Raw genomic sequence first — 14,100 nt, forward strand, 5'->3', positions numbered from 1 at the left:
CAGTTAGTAGTGCTTAAGAAGAAATGATTCAGTATCTAATGGATAGTTGATACCTGTCACAACACAGCATTTTATATACTGTTAAGTGAAACTACAATACAATCTAAGTTTATTTTGGGAGTGTTTGCTGTATAATTGGACTTAATGAAATGTTTAGAGGTGCAGTAGGCATGACTTTGAGTAGATAATGAAAGAAAATCCAACTGCACTCTTGAAGCACATCCCTTAGAAGACCAGCACAAGTCTCTCTACCTGCTTAGTGTACGGACTATAGAGTGCTCTATCGTTGGGTTCCAGGGGAAACTGTATGTACTTCATTCAGGTTTCATTCTGTTCAATGGTATGCTTACTGGGTTTTTGTTTGCTTGTTTGTTTGCTTCTGGCCTTGTTTATATTCTTTATTTTGTTGTTTTTGTTTTTTCCTTTATTTTCTTTGCTTGGATACAGAAAGAGAAAAAATACTTATTTATTTTTTATTAATATATTACTCTTTAAGTATATTTTCTTTACTTAAAAATTTAATTCTATTTCATTTTCTTTATTTCATTTTAGTCCATTTCGTTATATAAATTTTCATTTTAATTTTTAAATTTTATCTTAAGTTTTTTTCTTTTCTTTCTTTTCTTTCCTTTTTTTCTCTAGTCTGTCAAGCTGCTTTCAATAAGCAGGCCAAAACAAACTTAGGATCTAGTTTCCTTTATTTTACTTTTTGTTTTGTTTTTAATTTTTAAATTTTTATTTTATTAATTTTTCTTCCTCCAAAATGATAAAATGAAGGAATTCACCCTAGTAGAAAGAACAGGAAGAAATGGCAGCCAGGGGCTTGCTCAATACAGATATAAGCAAGATGTCTGAACTAGAATTTACAACCTCCATAATAAGAATACTAGCTGAGATTGAAAGAAGCATAGAATCCCTTTCTGTGGAGATAAAAGAAGTAAAATCTCATCAGGACGAAATTTAAAATGCTATAACCAAGATGCAATCTTGAAAGAATCCCATGATGGCAAGATTGGATGAGGGAAGCAGTGAATCACCAATATAGAAGAAAAAATTATGGAGAATAATGAAGAAGGAAAAAAAAAAAAAGATCCCACTAAGAAGGAGAACCACAGGCCAACATCAATGATGAACATGGATGCAAAAATCTAGCAAACCAGATCTAACAATACATTGAAAGAATTATTCACCACAATCAAGTGGAACATATTCCTGGGATGCAGGGCCGGTTTATATATGTAAATCAATCAATGTGATACACCATATTAATAAAAGAAAGAATACAAACAAAGGATATAGATCTTCTCAATAGATGCAGAGAAAGCATTTATCAAAATACAGCATCTTTTCTTGATAAAAACCCTCAAGAAAGTAGGGATAAAAGGATTATACCTCAAGATCACAAGAGCCATATACAAAAGACCTACCACTAATATCATCCGCAATGGGGAAAAACTGAAGTCAGGAACACAACAAAGATGTCCACTCTCACCACTGTTATTCAACGTAGTGTTGGAAGTCCTAGCCTCATCAATCAGATAACACAAAGAAATAAAAAGCACCCAAATCAGCAAGGAAGAAGTCAAACTCACTTGTCACAGGTGACAGAATACTCTATGTAAAAAACTCAAAAGACTCCACCAAAAAATGGCTAGAATTGATACATGAATTCAACACAGTCACAGGATATAAAATCAATATACAGAAATCAGTTGTATTTCTATATACTAATAATGAAGTAGCAGAAAGAGAAATCAAGGAATCTATCCCATTTATAATTGCACCAAAACCCATAATATACTTAGGAATAAACCTAACCAAAGAGATTAAAAATCTGTAGGGGCACCTGAGTGGCTCAGTCGGTTGAGTGTCTGGCTTTGGCTCAGGTCACGATCTCACAGTTCATGGGTTTGGGCCCCGCATCAGGCTCTGTGCTGACAGCTAGCTCAGAGCCTGGAGCCTGCTTCAGATTCTCTGTCTCCCTCTCTCTCTGACCCTCCCCTGCTCACGCTGTCTCTCTCTGTATCTCAAAAATAAATAAAAACATTAATTTTTTTAAAATCTATACAGTGAAAACTATAGAAAGCTTAGGAAAGAAATTGAGGAAGACACACACACAAAATGGAAAACGTTTCATGCTCATAAATTGGAAAAACAAATACTGTTAAAATGTAGATACTACTCAAAGCAATCTACATATTCAACGCAATCCCTATCAAACTAGCACCAACATTCTTCACAGAGCTAGGAAAACAATTCTAAAATGTGTATAAAACCAGAAACACCCAGAATAGCCAAAGCAATCCTGAGAAAGCAAAACAAGGATGGAGGTACCATGATTGCAGACTTCAAGCTGTATTAAAAGCTTAATCATCAAAACAGTATGGCACAAAAACAGAAACATAGGTCAATGGAACAGAATACAGAACACAGAAGTGGACTTATAAACATATAGCAAACTAATCTTTGACAAAGCAGGAAAAGATATTCAATGGGAAAAAGATAGACTCTTCAGCAAATGGTTCTGAGAGAACTGGACAGCGATTTGCAGAAGAATGAAACCGAATCACTCTCTTACACTGCACAAAAAATAAATTCAAAATGGATGAAAGAGCTAAACATAAGGCAGAAAGTGATCAAAATTCTAAATAAGAAAACAGGCAACAATCTTTTGACCTCTGTTGCAGCAACTTCTTATTTGACAGGTTTCTGGAGGCAGGGGAAGCAAAAGTAAAAATGGACTATTGGGACGTCATCAAGATAAAAAGCTTCTGCATGGCATAGGAAACAATAAGCAAAACTAAAAGCAACTGATGGAATGGGAGAACATATTTGCAAATAATATATATCTGATAAATGGTTAGTATCCAAAAATCTATAAAGAACTTACAAAACTCAACATCCCAGTAAACCTAGTGAAGAAATGGGCAGAATACATGGATGGATGTTTTTCCAAAAAACACATCCATATGGCAAACAGACACATGAAAAGATGTTCAATATTGCTCAAGTCATCAGGGAAATACAGATCAAAACTGCAATGACATATCACCTCACACTGGTCAGAATGGTTAAAATTAACAACTCAGGAAAAAAACAACTGATGTTGGCGAGGATGTGGAGAAAGAGGAACCTTTCTGCACTACTGGTGGGAACGCCAACTGTTATAGCTACTCTGGAAAACAGTCTGGAGGTTCCTCAAAAAATTAAAAATAGAACTACCTTACAACCCATTAATTACACTATTAGAAAATTATCCAAAGGATACAGGAATGCTGTTTTCAAAGGGCACATGCACCTCAATGTTTATAGCAGCACTATTGACAATAGCCAAAGTATGGAAAGAGCCCAAATGTCCATTGACTGATGAATGGATAAAGAAGATGGGGTATTTATATATTTCTGACCTGAAATCAAGAGTTGGGCTCTTAACACAGACACACACAGACACACAGACACAGACACACACACACACACACACACACACACACACACACACACAATGGAACAGTACTCCACAATAAAAGAAAAATGAAATGTTGCCATTTGCAAAAATGTAGAAGGAATCAGAGTGTACTATGTGAAGTAAAATTAGTCATAGAAAGACAAATGTCATATTACTTCACTGATATGTACAATTTAAGATACAAAACAGATGAACATAAGGAAAGGGAAGCAAAAATAATATAAAAACAAAGAGGGAGACAAACCATAAGAGACTCTTAAATACAGAGAGCAAACTGAGGTTTGCTGGTGGGATGTTGGGCTAAATGCTCACAGGGCTTTAAGAAGGACGCTTGTTGAGATGAGTACTGGGTGTTATATGTAAGTGATGAATCACTAAATTCTATTCCTGTAATCATTATTACACTATATGTTAACTAGTTTGGATTTAAAGTAAAAAAAGTAATAATAAAAGAAAAAAACCCACAATATTTGAAGAATATACAAACTTATATGTAAATATCCAACAAAACTAAGAAAAATATTAAAATTAATAGGAGTGTTTAACACACAATATAAAATAAAATATCATCTAAAATATTAGTAATACATAGGTATTGACTTAACAAATTAATAAGCCATGTACAGAATATAAATATTTGATACAGAGCAGAAAAAAGATCAGAAAACTTTTTTGGATGTACTCTATAATATATAAGTTTTTTTATTATAATTATACTAATATTTCCATACAAGTACTGATAATTTCAATTTTTTAAAAGGAATATAAAAAAACTGTCCTAAATTTTATTAAGTATCCTCTTCTATCTGGGGCAATTTTGTGAAGAAGACAAAAGAAGGAATCTCATACAACACATATTAAGTCATACCACCAACTCCTCTCCAACAGTTCTAATGTCCTCCCAAAGTCATAACTTTTTCTTACTACTGAATTTTTCTCATCAGTATAAAAACATGTCTTAACATAATATTTATTGAATAATCTTTATTGAAAAAAATATGTAGATGTCACTTGCCCCACTTACTGTTACCCATTTTTTCCCCTTCACAGTTAAATTAAGAGATGTCTCACTTTTTTTCTTTTTTATATATCCCCTTTTCTCCCAAACTCTATTAAAGAAACTTCGCTCAGGTTTTCCTTGTCAAAAATTTACCAAGATTGTTCCTGTAAGTGCCACCAATGATCTGACCATGATATGACTAAATCCACTGAGCATTTCTTAGCTTTCATCTGTTACTGAAGCACACTGTCTTTTTCCTTCTATTTTTCTTAAACTTTATTTATTTATTTTGAGAGAGACAGAAAGAGTGTGAGTGGTGAAGATGCAGAGTGAGAAGGAGACAGAGAATCCCAAGCAGACTCCTAGGGTCAGTGCACAAAGCCCAACACAGGGCTTGATTTCATGAACTTTGAGATCATACCTGAACTGAAATCAAGAGTCAGAGGCTTAACTGACTGAATGACTGTGCTACCTAGGCGCCCCTGCCCTCTTTTTTTAAAAATTAAATTTAATTAATTGATTTTCTATTTATCTATTTTATTTGAGGAGGGGGCACACTACCCAGGTGCCCTTGCCCTCTTCAGAAGAAGAGGAATAAGAAGACGAAGAAGACGAAGAAGATGACGATGAAGACAAAGAAGAAGAAGAGGAAAGAAGAGAAAGCACTAGCTGGGAGAGGGAAAGAGGGAGAATCTTAAGCAGGCTTCATGCTTATTGCAGAGCTGGACCCACAACCTGTGATCATGATCTGACCTGAAATCAAGAGTTGGACTCAACTGACTGAGCCACCAGGGCATCCCCGTCTTGCTTTCCCTTTCATTTCATGTCACCATTCTCACTCTCTGATGTTTCCTTCTCTTCTCCCTAATCCTTGAATGCTGTCTAGTACAAGAACACAGACATGTTACTCTTTTCTCCATCCAGCTCACTAGTTTGGTGATCTGATCAAGTCTTAACAATTTAAGTGGCATGTTGATTTAACACTAATAACTTTATCCCCAACTATAATCCTGAACTCCACACTTATAGAACCATTAAAGAATTTATACTATGATGTGCTGAGATCTCTGGATTAAAAATAGTAATAACTTTTATGATCATGTGGAGGATTGATTAGAAATTTCCTCCTGGAGGTAAATCAATAAATGTGATATTACTGTAGAGTAAAAGGGGTACAGTTTGAGACTGCTAAATCTAAAAATTCTGGACTAGATTGGGAAAAGAGGTGTTATGAATAAGACAGAATCAAGGCGAGAGTGAGATTTCTCTTTTGGTTGACTTTTAATATGATCTTAGATAACCAAAAGGGAAAAAAGAGAAAGAGAAAGTGAAAGAGAAAAAGAGAGCGAGGAGAGAGAGAGAGAGAGAGAGAGAGAGAGAGAGAGAGAGAGAGAGAGAGAGAATCCAAGAACAAACTGGTTACCCTAAGGGAGGTGCATGAAGGGATAGGTTAAATAGGTGATTGGATTAAGGCGGACACATGTGATGAGCACTGGGTGTTGCATGGAAGCACTGATGACTGTTTGTACACCTGAAGCTAATATTACATTGTATGTTAACAGGGTTATAAATAAAAACTTAAAAAAATAAAAACCTCTCTGCAGCAAGAGATGGAGCCTGATTTGGCACAGATGGTTCAAGTGACCATAGGTATTTTGAAAGGAAATATCCAATATTTATAAGAAAGTTTAGAGCTCAGAAAAAATTAAGACTGAATCATCTAGGACTGGCCTGGATGTGGCTTAATAGTATTTTTGAGGGTTTTCTTAATATGAGAAAAAGTAGCCTACAAAGGAAAAGGAAACATTTATAAAGCAATTCAAAGAAAACTAAGAACATGATATTCAAAAGTACTGCCATGTGTACCTAAATGGCTTCAGTAAGAAGGCATAACTATTGGGGCACCTGGGTGGCTCAGTCAGTTGAGCATTAGACTTTGGCTCAGGTTATATCATGGTTCTTAGGTTCTTGCCCTGTGTAGGCTCTGTGCTGACAGATGGGAGCCTGGAACCTGTTTCGAATTCTGTGTCTCCCTCTCTCTGCCCTTCCCCTGCCTATGCTTTGTCTTTCTCTGTCTCTCAAAAATAAGTGTTTAAAAAAAGTCACAACTATTACATAACTTATTACAGAAAATATTTGAAGAAGTGCATTAGGCTCAAATAAAAACCAAAACCAAAACCAAACAAATTTCTCTATTTGCTGTTTTTTTCCACCAAATTCTATTTTACTTTATTTTTTATTTACTTTAAAACATTTTTTTTAATTTTTTAAATTTATTTTTGAGAGACAGGAGTTTGAGCAGGAGAGGGTCAGAGAGAGGTAGGTACAGAATCTGAAGCAGACTCCAGGCTCTGAGCTGTCAGCACAGAGCCCAATGCAGGGTTTGAACTCACTCAGGAACCATGAGATCATGACCTGAGCTGAGGTCAGACATTAACCAACTGAGCCACCCAGACACCGCTCCTGTTAGTTTATTTTTAATACAGATATCCAAATAGCTCATTTTTTCCTATTCTCTTGTTGTAGGCTAAATAGCAGCTCTAAAATCCTAATCCTGGATCCTGTGAATCACTTTATATAACAAAAGGGACCTTGAAGATATAATTAAGTTAAGGATCTTGAGATGGAAGGATTATCTCTGTTTAATTTGGTAAAACATAAAGGTAATGACAGAAGTCCTCTTGAGAGGGACATAGAAGGAGGTTGGACAACAGAAAAGATTGCAATGTAAAGAGAGAAACAGGGATTGTAGTGATGTAGCTACAAGTTAAAGAACACTGGATTCCATCAGGAGCTGGAAGAGCCAAAGGACAGATTGTTCCCTAAAGCCTCAAGAAGGAACCAGTACTTTTGGCAATTTGATTTTAGTTCTGTAAGACCAATTTTAGACTTATGGCCAACAGAATAATAAAGTAATTGCCAGAAATGTCAAAATTAAAAGGCCTTAATTCTATGTAGAAGAAAAACAAGTATATGGAGCACAAGTTGGAAATGAACCCAGCATATTGTAGGAACAATAAAAACATAGACATGGCTGAAGAATATTGGATGAGTAGGAGGACAGAGCAGAATAAAGTATGAATGTTAGTAGGGACCAGGGTGAGCAGAACTTTGTCAATTAGAGTTAGAAATTTAGATGCTTTTCTTTAGCAAATAGAAAGCTACTGAATATTGTGAAAGAAAGGCAAAACAAGACAAGGCAGGACAGAACCAGGCAGGATAGGACAGGAGAAGACAGGACAAGATTAAAAAAAAAAAATAAAATAAAATAAAAAGACAAGTCAGGACAAAACAAGTCAAAGAAAAGGGACAAAGAAATGACAGTCTAGTAGACATTTTGATAGTATAAACTATTGAGTCTGGAGGCACACACGGAAAAGGGATGGCAAATTAAAAGGCATTTGTAATGGTCTAAGAAAACTTTTTGAAGCTTTAGTCCTGCCTCTATTTTTGTTAGAATATGATTTGGCATGTTTCTTGTACTGCCTGCATTGAAAATGAAGCTTCAGCTTCCTTATGTTAAAACAAAACAAAAACAGAATATCTGAATTTCCCATTTCATTGTTACTTTAAAAAGTAAATTCAGAATAAATGTATGTAAGGTATATGTAAAATTGTATATGATAAAAATGCAATTCTAAAAGTGAAGTGACTTATAAATACGCAAATAGCATTGCTGAATAATACCTCTTCATTATCCATTCATCAGTCGGTGGATATGTAGGCTCTCTCCATAGTTTGGCTATTGTTGATAATGCTGCTATAAACATTGGGGTGCATACACCCCTTCAAATCTGTATTTTTGTATCCTTTAGGTAAATACCTAACTGCAATTTGTAGGTTGTAGGGTAGTTCTATTTTTAGTTTTTTAAGGAACCACCATACTATTCTCTGGAATGGCTGCACCAGTTTGCATTCTTATCAACATTGCAAGAGGGTTCCCCTCTTTCTGGAGCCTCGCCAACAGCTGTTGTTTCCTGTGTTGTTAATTTTAGCCATTCTGATCATCAGAGAGTCTGTAGAAAGATTAAATTGACTTCTCCTTAATTTTAGGATTGCCTCTCACCTCCTGTGTATTCTGAGGAATTTAATAAATTCTGAGTTGCAGTTGTTTCCTACAAAATGGTAGTAATGACTATTTTTTGTTATTAAAAACAATCATGTGATAATGTACACAAAACACATAGCATACAGGCTCATACAAAACAAGTACACAACATATTATGCTTTTTAGTACTAGTGGTTTGGTAGTGGTAGTGTAGTAGTGATAGTAGTAGTAGTAGTAGTGATAGTACTAGTTGTAGCAGTAGAATTAGCATAAGTCAAGCTATACCATCATGCCTTTGATTATGAAATGCTTTAGGACAGTCGGCATGCAGGTACGCACTTTTTGTTTTATAGTCTTAAAAATACATTTATAAATACACTTCCCACATTAAAGTTTTACTAATAATTGTGGCATAACTTTGTCTCATTCCAGTCTAATCCAATACTGGTTTTAATCCCCAAAATAAAAAAAAATAATTGAGAGGGGCTTAAGCTTACTTTCTATTTGTAGTCTTGCATACGTTGAAGTAGCTTGGAGTAAATGAAAGAGCTTAAAATTTGCATTCAGATTCACATGATTAATAAGCAATATTTAAGTCTACCAACACCTCAGAATATTTGTATGGCTCAGTGGGTTAAACCATCAACTCTTGGTTTTGGCTCAGGTCATAATCTCACAGTTCATGGGATTGAACCTCACCTTGGGCTCCATGCTGACAGCATAGAGCCTGCTTGGGATTCTCTCTCTCTCTCTCTCTCTCTCTCTCTCTTTGCCCTCCCACCTCCCATTTTCAAAATAAATAAATAAACCTAAAAATAAAGTCTACCAACACTTCAATTCCTCTATCTGTAAAGTGGCAATAATACTACCTCTGTTGTCTGGGGTTAAATGTGGTATAAAGTTCCTTGAACATTGCTTGGCATATAGAAGATACTTGATAAGTATCTTTTTATTATCTTATTCAAAAACCTCACTTCGGGGCGCCTGGGTGGCTCGTTGGCTAAGCCTCCGACTTCAGCTCAGGTCAGATCTCACGTTTGTGGGTTTGGGCCCCGCGTCGGGCTCTGTGCTGACAGCTAGCTCAGAGCCTGGAGCCTGCTTCCGGTTCTGTGTCTCCTTCTCTCTCTGCCCCTCCCCCTCTCATGCTCTGTCTCTCTCTGTATCAAAAATAAATTAAAAAATAAAAAAAAAATTCAAAAACCTCACTTCTATCTGCTTTTTTGGGAACTTCTAAAATTATTTTTAAATCAAAATGACTATGTGTTCCATATCTATTTTTCCTAAAGAGTGAATTGTACATTGTTGATTCATTTTAGGTCACTCGCCATGTCTTGGACATTTTGCATTGAAACAATCTGAAATACATGTATTTTATCCTAGATATCTGAAAATCATACCAGATGCTTTGGTTTTTTTTGGAGTTTGGATTAATCTCAGTTGAATTAGTAATCACTTATTCCTCTGCTGGGCAAGTAGCTTCCTGGTTTTCTGTTTTTCTTGCACCTCTAAAGAAACTGCCTAAGCAGATAATAACAAAAGTGATGAACAGGTCAAAACCATTTTAAAATGTAACTTGTTTTCTTTTCATTTCATGCATGTCTTTCATATTCAGTTTTCATTCCTCCTTTAGTTTCTTACACTTCCTTCCATTTACTTCCTTAAAATTTTTTTTTCATTCTTTAAGAGGTCATGCTTATGGTTAATATTTGATCAAAAATGGCTATACTTCACACAAATTCCTATAGATATGTTTTTATTACAGTTTAATTTTTTTTCCTCCTGTAATATATACTGCTTGTCATACTCTCAAGTGCTTTCTATCTCTTCCAGCTGTTTTTCCTGTTGAAGTTTTCTTATTAAGACCAAGAAAAAAACTTGTTGCTCATGCAAAGCTGGCTTTATTAAAATTTCAACAGAGAGTACAATCTTTTCAGATTCGCAGGAATGTCTCAGAGAGGAAGTCTGGGTGAATTAGCGATATTTGGTAAACTGGACAATTTGCTAGGAAAAAAATTCATTAATTCATCCTTGGAACGTGAATCTATGTAACGTTAGAGTTAAATCAGTCTATGTTCTTATCCTAGAAAATATGGCCTTAACAAGCTACTGTTAAAATTTTTGCAATTGTTTGTTCAGTTTATTTCTTTTGTGAATCATGATATATTTACTTTCCAAATTTTGGCTTTTGTTCTATTTCTCACTCCTTCTCCCATACCCCTTCCTCTTCTTTCTTCTCTGTGAAAAAGAAAAATACCACAACTTAGTAGTTAGGGAAATAGAATCAAAGTCATGTCTTTGCTAGTAAGCAATAGAAATAAATCTGAAACATGACTCCAATCCAATACCCTTTTAGCCATTGCTAGTAACATTCCTATATATGCTAGAAAAACATATTTTAAATGATCTACCATTTAGATATTATGCTTTTAGTATAAGAGGTGATGAAAATTAAGACCAAATTAAATGACAATATATATTACAGGAAGAATCATTATCCGGGACTCTTTATGATATTGCATGGCCAATACATAATTTTTTCATGACTGATTTTTCAGTGTTTAAAATGCAGATCCTAATGGTGTACTTTTAGTAAAAGCTCTAAAGCGTTCCCTCACTGGCGTAGCTGTTACTTTATTTCAAATCATATAAGTTGTGAAAAGAAAGGAAATTTTTGTTGTTATAGCTTTCAAATGGAATTATAGGATTCTCCTTTATAGGAATAGATATCATTTATTTGAGAAATATCGCTCATGAAGTTAAAGTACAGGAAGCAATGACGGAGAATTGGATTAGAGATGAGCAGATAAGTTTTCCCCACTCCCTTGATGTCCCTGGAAGCGGCACGGAAAGCGCACAAAGTATTGGCTCAAAATATACAATCTCCTGGGAACGAAATAATGTCCCTTTTATGCACCAACATAAAAGACAACAACAGACTTCAACATTAAAAATGAAAGAAACTCTTTTTCTGTCTGTAAGCATTAAAGGTTTCTGATTTTTTATTAGATAATTATGTGACTTCACTTCATGAGAGATATGTAAAATAAATAAATAACTCATACACTACAAAATAAAGACTAATTTGATGAATATAAATGAGGCAAGATAATTTACTCATGTGTTACTTTGCATTTAAACTTTCAGAGTCTCTCTTCCAAGAAGTTAGACATAACGTTGCATGTCTGAGGGAATTTTGCTGTCCGAGTATCAGAAGCTGGTTCAAGTCAATGATTTTTCCTGGGATTTGTAAAAACCTAAAATGGCTAAACTAAATATGCTAGAAACTTCAAAGAGAAAAAGCAAAACAAGGAGTGCTTTTTAGAAGAGCAGGGATGGGGAGACAAATGTTCTCCAATCTTGAGAGACCCTTGAAGAATGGGAACCTGCTAAGCAGTTAGTACTGGCCTCAGGGCAGCTATGTGAGTGGTGCCTCAGGCAGGTGGGGCCATCAGCACTGAGGTGTCTGATTTTGCATTTGTTCCCGGGCTCCAAGTAGGTGTGAGAGACTGAGAATCACTAAATCTCAAGGCATTCTCAGATCAACCAGGTAGCCGATCAGTACTTTAACACTGTGTGACAATCTGCGACTTCCAAATGACTCTGCAGAGAGGAAAACATGATAATCTAAGACTGTATTTTTTACTAGTCCTCAAGGATGAAGAGAAATTAAATTCAAAGTTGAGTTAGTTGTAACAGCTCTCTAAAAAGTGATAAACCACAAATATTTGTACAAGACATGGTGTTGTTACCTTCTGGGAAGAATGAACTCAGATACACGTAGAGAACCACAGATTTACAGGCAACCTTAGAAGAAATGTTAAAATTGTATAAGCTGTGAGTAAAGATTCTAATATCATATCTTATGCTATGGAATATTGTTTCAATACCATTGAAAGTAACACACATAGACACACAATAATGGTCTTTGTAGTCTTAGTGTGCTTTGAAAAGCTGCCTCAAAGTGGGAACTATAAAATACCATGAGAAACATCAAAACCATTTCAATGGGTTTAGGAAAAGGGTTAATTTATTGACCACCCAGACTCAAAATTAAACCTGGGGTTACCATAGCAATAGAAAGCTAAAACACACTAAGAACGATAGAAGTACACTGGTAATTTTAAATATATTACAAATCCACAAACCCTTAGTTTTTCTTTTTCCTTTATTCCTCTATAATTTCTAACAAAATCCCAAAATGGCAACAAAAAAATCACCTCCCATTAGTAGAAACAATAAACAATAAAGAAAAATGTCACGAGACTAATAGAAACACCTTATGATCAGTTACTGATCCCAGTAGGAAATCAATGCTGGGAAATATTTCCAAAGAACCGAAGAGCAGCTCTATTAAGCTTGGACGATAATCAGTCTCAAAGGAAATCTTTGGGTTGCTCCCTTAGCCAAGAGTACAAACAAACAAACAAACAAACAAACAAACAGATTGTTCATTCTTCAAGATACTAAGGCCACAATGTTACCTATAGATAGATATGGGGAGAAACCTGAAGGCAATTTTTGCTACATTTTTACCTTTCTTTAGATCATCAGAGGTATAGCAAGTAATCACATAGTATATAAAATAAACACTATAAAATACCATATATGGTGTCTATTCGTAATCTTTATGTATACACAACTTCTTAATACCTATTTTTATCATCATTGTCCTGTATGCCCAGATGAGGTTCTGGACAGAGCTGATTATTATTATTTACTATAGATATCAAATATGTGGTTCCCCAATCTTATCTCTAAGGTGATAGAGCACATGGGGTCTGTAGAGAAGGAATAAAAAAAAAAATCTAAATCTAGGTGTTTATATCCATTAAATATAATGTACTTATAATTATTATTTATACATTATTATGTTTATATTATATTTATATTACTTTATATTATTTATAACATATTATATTTTGTATATTATATTATTTATAATACATAAATACATATGTATGGGTATTAAAACCTCTGTTCCTGGGGCAGAATCTTAGGTTCTTGTTCTAAACCTTTTTAATGGAAATAAATTTCTCCAAGGGACATAGAAGCCCAGTGTCTCCTGTTCTATAACCCAGAGAAGAGGTAGGTCTTCAATACCACACTTCCATCTCCCCAGGAATGTAAGCACATACCCCTGGAGTTAGGTGAATCTCTCTGGAGTTTTCTCATCAGCTATACATGGAATTTTAAGTTAACTTCTAAAGCTTGCTATTTTTAGTCCAGGTCCTAAAATTCACTAATATTTGTTTAAAAAGTTCTAGCTATGCAGAAAATCACACACAAAAATGATTTCTCTACATTTCCACAGGTTCATATTTACCTGGTCCCTTACGAGCTCTTTTAACTCTGTATAAGAATTATTTTAATTGGTCCAATAGCATTAATCCACATTTTTGATAAACTGAACAAAAATGTAAGGATTGTTTCCTACTAAAGCATTGTAAAATCAGAGTAAAGGGATAAATAACAAATCCAAAGGACAAAGAGAAAAAAGGGGAAAAACAGAAGTATCAATACATTTTTGAAAGTGAAATGCAAATGGAGGAGTGGTAACTGACTAGAAAAGCTATTCATTGAAGAAAA

The sequence above is a fragment of the Suricata suricatta genome, chromosome 5 (genome assembly GCF_006229205.1).
Source record: "Suricata suricatta isolate VVHF042 chromosome 5, meerkat_22Aug2017_6uvM2_HiC, whole genome shotgun sequence".
Taxonomy (NCBI): domain Eukaryota; kingdom Metazoa; phylum Chordata; class Mammalia; order Carnivora; family Herpestidae; genus Suricata; species Suricata suricatta.